This window comes from Leuciscus leuciscus (genome assembly GCF_965113295.1).
Source record: "Leuciscus leuciscus genome assembly, chromosome: 1".
NCBI lineage: Eukaryota > Metazoa > Chordata > Actinopteri > Cypriniformes > Leuciscidae > Leuciscus > Leuciscus leuciscus.
Window position 1 is genome coordinate 80,901,886 of NC_138725.1, and position 6,347 is coordinate 80,908,232.

The 6,347-nt window shown below is 34.8% G+C and overlaps 1 long non-coding RNA gene across 1 annotated transcript in view; it reads right to left on the reverse strand.

Annotated features, from left to right (window-relative positions):
- Positions 1-5,762, reverse strand: part of LOC309497033 — a 6,044-nt gene extending 282 nt beyond the window's left edge. Inside the window, exons 1-5 of the long non-coding RNA XR_014205316.1 lie at positions 5,394-5,762; positions 4,906-4,951; positions 3,701-3,759; positions 2,207-2,240; positions 1-21 (exon numbers count right to left, since the gene is read on the reverse strand). The exon at positions 1-21 is cut by the window's left edge and continues 282 nt beyond it. This is a non-coding gene — a long non-coding RNA (uncharacterized lncRNA). The remainder of the gene's footprint in view (positions 22-2,206; positions 2,241-3,700; positions 3,760-4,905; positions 4,952-5,393) is intronic.
- Between the last annotated feature and the right edge of the window lie 585 nt (positions 5,763-6,347).

A 6,347-nucleotide genomic window follows, 5' to 3' on the forward strand; every position in this document is an offset into this window, starting at 1 on the left:
GGTCCCATTTCATGACAGCAGCTACAATCAAAGCAAAAAAATCCACATGTTAAATAAATAAATACAAATGCCACTGTTGTGGTTTAGCTTATAGCAGAGATACATAGTTGAAAATTTTTGTACTCGAATCAATTAAATGAAATAAATCACAAATCAAGTAAAATTACATCAAGCCTGATATAAGGCATTCCACACACACACACACACACACACACACACACACACACACACATATAGGTGCCATTTACAACTGCATGCGATTTTAGTGATCGGATAGCTATATGATCTTGAAAAGACCAGGATTAAATGGCCTCCGAAACGCATTCGTGACGCATTTGAATCTGATTGCTCACACCACTTCAGGAGGTGGTCTGGGCCGCATTCCAGAAGAAACTGGACAAGTGTAAATGCATCTGGTTGTTGAAACCACATGTAAATTTTACTCCTCCCAAAAACGCTCTAAAATAAAGTTGTGAGAGCGTGTTTTAGGCTATAGCCTATGTCATGTTATAGCAAGTTATGTCGACGCTACTGCCGCATCGCCGCTGACCATCTAACGTTATTCATCAAGCCAACGTGCAAACTATCGCAAATTAAAGTGAAAGTAAGTCCCCGATGCTTAACACACAGTTATCATCATTAAAAGTAAAGAAACGAAATGATCTTACCAGGGCTGTTGCCGCTCTCTCCTATTGCTGTCTTTGATTTAGAAATTTTAACGGATGATCAATAAAATGCAGTTCATATCTGTTGCTTTCGGTGACGTGAACGCCATTAAATTTGCATAGCGAGGGAATCGAAGATCTGATTTATATCCATTTTGCAAAAACACATTTATGTGACCAGGTGTAAATGGAATTGTTGTGATAAAACAGATAGCTATCCGATCTGAGAAAACGCATCAAGTGGCCAGGTTTAAACAGCCCCATACACACACACACACACACACACACATATTAGGGGTGTAAGTTAACGGTTCACAAAATTCATGGTTCGGTTCAATACGATACACTTGTGTCATGGTTCGGTACGTTTTCGATACAGGAAAAAGAAAGAAATGCCAGAGAAATTTCCTTGATTTAATATAAAAAAAATAATAATAATTTTATTAAACGTAACATCATAAAGTATGATTTTTTTTTTTTTACTTTGAGGAATGATGAAGCTATAATCGACTCTTAGAAGCATGTAAAACAGCTACTTGAAAAAAAAATGTAATGTAATATTGTAGTTATAAACAAAGGTTTATTTTAGTTCAGATTAACTTTGAGGGCAGTAATTTTATTCATGTCAAAATAAAACCAACGTAATGTAACTTGAAAGCATTATAGCCTACTATTCCTGCCAAACTTCCATGGTTACAGTTTGTTTTACTACAGTAAATCCATGGTGAATGTTGCTGATCTGTGGACACTGGATTGTTCATTCATGGCACAATATTTCCATGTCAGCGCTGTTTGATCCGTTAATAACAGAGATATATGAATGCTTCTCAATAGATCTCGCAGCGATGTTATTACTTCAGTGGGGATCTCTTAGCGCCGTGTAGTAACAGTGTCGATTGATCAAGATCGGCTCGCGCTGCACTGGTCCAAACTGATAAACGGCCCGTGAAGCACATAATAACAGCACCTGCTTTCTGGTCAGTTAGCCTACAGTACCTGCTTTCTGGTCAGTTAGCCTACAGTACCTGCTTTCTGGTCAGTTAGCCTACAGTACCTGCTTTTTTTGTGGAAACCAAATCTTTTGATTGTGAGAGAGCCATGTGTTAAAAGTCAGATGGCACTTTGCTACTTTATGATTTGCCCTATGTCTGAACAAAAGAAATAAAAGTGAACTATCTATACCATATTGAATTGCATAGCATCATATTTTTGCAATGCGTTGAATCAAAATCGAATCGCACCGGATCGTAATAAAAGTGAATCGTATTGCATTGCATCGGTAGCTGGCAGCTGCTTATATGTATCATTAATGTATTGTATCGTTGGCTATGCATCGAGATGCGTATCGTATCGGCCTCAGTTATGGAGATGCACATCCCTAATACCTATATAGGAAAAGTAACTACATTTACATACTGTGAATCGTTTTTGCATCGACATTTTCTTAATCTTACACCCCTAATATAAACACATATAGTACTTTGGAGACCATTAGTGTTGAAATAACATTGAGACAAAGGAGGTAGAGGACGAATACTCACTTCTCTTGGTAGCTGTTCTGATGAATGACGGATCCTGGCCACAGAAAGATAAAAGAGAGAGGTAAAAGGGGGGAATTAATTAGCATTGGTCACATTTCATTCGTTTTGTCTGGTATCTAAAACTTATGTCTGATAGAAAAATGTGCATCACCAAAAGAAGGAACATGTAGATTAACACAGTGGATCTGTCCAAACGGTAATCGTTTTAATAACATTGTCATCTGTACAAAGAAAAAACGTTTCCGTTTTTAGTACATTGTTGATGTGTAAAAGTTCCTTAAGTTTGTGTGTTCTTGACGTCTTTTCTTTTAACCCTGCAGGTAGTTACATTAACGCATCTGTTAATAAAAGTTTTACCTATGGAACTTCGGTATGATGAAAATGTGTGTAATATAGCAAACCCAAACAAACAACTCAATTATTCTATGTTAAACTTAACTCTTCCACCATATCTACTTTAAAATGAAACACAGGAACTTGCCATCCTAGGTCACATTACCATAAATATAATATAAAATTACTATAAGATAAAATTACTTCAGTTAATTTACCATCGGATGCATGTCCCCCTTTGCTAACCCTTTTGTGGAAGGGCTCTTTGTGAAGGGATTTAGATGTTTGCTTCGAACACCCCTTTAATTGTACATTTATTAAATCACATGTAATGTTTATAAATAATACTAGGTAAAGGAGAGCAAACTGATTCCCCCTTCATTTTATCTACCTTATGCCGACCGAAAGGTATATGATTTTCTTTCTTCAGATGAAAACACATATTTTAGAAAAAATAAACTAGACTTTTAGAAATATTATCCATCTCTTGTGTTTGTGTGTCAAATAATGCAAGTGAATAGACACCAAAATGCTGAAGGTCGAAAAAGTCCAAGAGCATTGTAAAGCTCACATGATAAGTGCAGAAAACTTCTTGTGTGAACAACACAGCAAGCTGTGAGTACGCTGTATGAAGTTTCTGGCGTATGCACTTGCATTATATTGGCTTACAATAATGGATAATTTTTCAAAAAATCTTTGTGGAAAGAAAGTCAGATATATATCTAGAATGGCACGAGAGAAGAAAAAAAGAGATCATTTTTTAATTTCGGAGTGCATTGTGCCTTTAAAATTGACTGCGGATTTAAATACTGGGTAACACTTTATTTCTATAGTCCACTTTAGACATTCTACTAACTATAAGTAACTTTGCAACTACATGTCAACTATCTGTCATTAGAGTATTAGTAGACTGTCTGCTTAATATTTGCTAACACTCTGTTTTGTTGGTCCCCTAACAGACATTCTACTGACTATAAGTTACTTGGCAACTACAAGTCAACTTATTCTCCTAACCCGAATCCTAACATCTAAACTTAACCTACCAGTCTATTGACTGTCTACTACAGCCTACTAATACACTAATGAGAGTTAGTTGACATGTTAGTGAAAGTGGACTATCGAAATAAAGTGTAACCAGAAGATACTGCAGTGGATACTTACTAGTGATGGACTTGTTTCTCTGTTGGTGCCTATTCTGCTCCGTAAGTCCAATGCTTGATCTAAAAATATATTTTTTTTTTTTAAAGAGTTTTAATAGGATTATTGATCGCGTAACATTGGACCATTTTTTAATGTTCCATAAGTGTTATATAAATCTGGAGAACCCTTACTAAAAATTAACAATGTTTTGCGACACTAACCAAATGGTAATAAATGATTGTAATACGTAAAATAGGAAAGAGGCCGCACTATGCATAAACTTTTATTTGCAAAAACAGGTTTCGGCGCGTGCCTTCATCAGTTTCCACGTGCCGAAACGCATTTTTGCAAATAAAAGTTTATGCATAGTGCGGCCTCTTTCCTATTTTACGTATTACAATTATCCAGGCCAGCACTCTAAAAGTTTATTAATATATGCAGTGAAGCCTGCTCCTATACTCACTATCCACCATAAAAACATGGTTTCTACACTATAATAAAAAACATGGTTAATTTAGCAAATGTCCTTAAAGGATTAGTTCACCTCAAAGTTGAAAATTGTGTCATCATTCACTCACCCTCAAGTTGTTTTAAACCTGTATGAATTTCTTTCTTCTGCTGAACACAAAGAAAGATATTTTGAAGAATGTCGGTAACCAGACAGACTTGGGTCCCATTGACTTCCATAGTAGGGAAAAAAAATTCTATGGAAGTCAATGGGACCCAAGTTACAGACATTCTTCAAAATATCTTTCTTTGTGTTCAGCAGAAGAAAGAAATTCATACAGGTTTGAAACAACTTGAGGTTGAGTAAATGATGACAGAATTTTCAACTTTGAGGTGAACTAATCCTTTAAAAGAACAGCTCATCCAAAAAAAAAAAAAAAAAAAAAAAGAGTTATCTCATTATGTAGCTTACTCACCCATATGTTGAAATTGTATGAGTTTCTTATGTAGAACCATAATTAAGATATCTTGAAAAATGCCTTTTATTTTTGTCATAGGCAACAATGCATACAGTTGTTTTATTCCCAAAATTCTTGTGTTTCACAAAAGTAAGTTATACAGGTTTGAAAATACTTTCATTTTGAAAGACATTTATTTTTGGGTCAGCTAGGCCTGTAAACTCAAGAAGATAAAGCTTGTCTGGAGGGTTTGAACCAGTGCATTTGAGCAGATTCACATATTCTGCCTCTATTTCACGTGTATTTTATGACAATACTCACCGCATCTGAACATCGTGTGGCTGGATAATATTTATTCCCCAAATGCCTGGATCATGAAGGAAACACACACATACACATCAATATTAGTTATTTGTTTTACTTACTTACGGAGACATTTGTAAAGCTTGCTAAATTGACTACCAGCTCCAAAACATATTATTACGACTCGTTAATTTAACTGATCGGTTAGCCATCCCGCGATCAATAGATTCATAAGCCTAGTTTGCAGATTCTTATAGTATAAGACTGTGACAGTTCCTTTCTGTCTAAAGATACAATATTCTCAGTTCACTCGTTGTAAGCTCCCATGCTGAGTTTATTTTATCATAAACTAAGTTAGACAAGTTACACATGCTAGCAGCACATAACATTAATACATTGGAATACCGTATGCACTAACAATATTGCTCTAATCGCGTTTAGATTCTCAATTTAATACACTAGCCTATATCTTGATGTAGCAGAATTTGTATAAAATAAAGTTTTACCTTCCGTAGATTGCAATATTTCCGTTGATAAAATTCTTTGTCCATATTCCTTGTTTGTTCTTCATTTACATCCAGCAACACCCAGCAACTCGCTCAAAATAAACATTTAGCAGTCCGATGAAAAATAATCCATGTTTTAAACGATGTAAAACCCACAGAATAGGCAAATATTGAAGATCCCGCGCAGCAGCAAAGCAAACACCGACTCACTCAACTGACGTTTATTCAAACTTGACTCGTAAAGGCGCGCATAGTTGTCATTGGCTAGATTCCTGGATGACAGACAGAATAAACAGAGAATAACCAATCATGCTCAAAACAGCTAGGAGAGACAGCCAATAGTGTGGCAACATTGCAATTACAGGGAAATATGAAAATATAATATAATATATAATAAAAAAAAAAATATATATATATATATATATATATATATATATATATATATATATATATATATATATATATATATATATATATTGTGTGCTATTTATTTGGTTGTTTTTGTAGGCTGGCTGTTATATTTAGGCTAATCAATTGGTTAAATTGTTTTTTCATTGCAGTGCATGATTAAAAATTCAACAATAAAAATGAAAGATTAAAAATACTGTAAGAACTTACAGTAACTGACCATATATAATATTTATTTACCACTGTTCTGATAAAGTGCAATTTAATAGAGCAAACAGTATATTAAACAGAGCAAACACTGCATATATTCATATACAATTCTGTATGTAGATCTATATGAAAATCTAAGGAATTGGCATCATGGTGGTGACAGTTACATTCATGTGACCCATAATGACCCTTTTACACTTTCACAAATTATTGACCTTTCCTTTAGAAACACTCTTATGCCTAATAATGTCAACATCCATTTTCACCCTGTGTGGCACAGTTACACAACCTGTTGGTTTAGAGTTAATCCTCTGTCCAACGCAACACTTTGGTTAC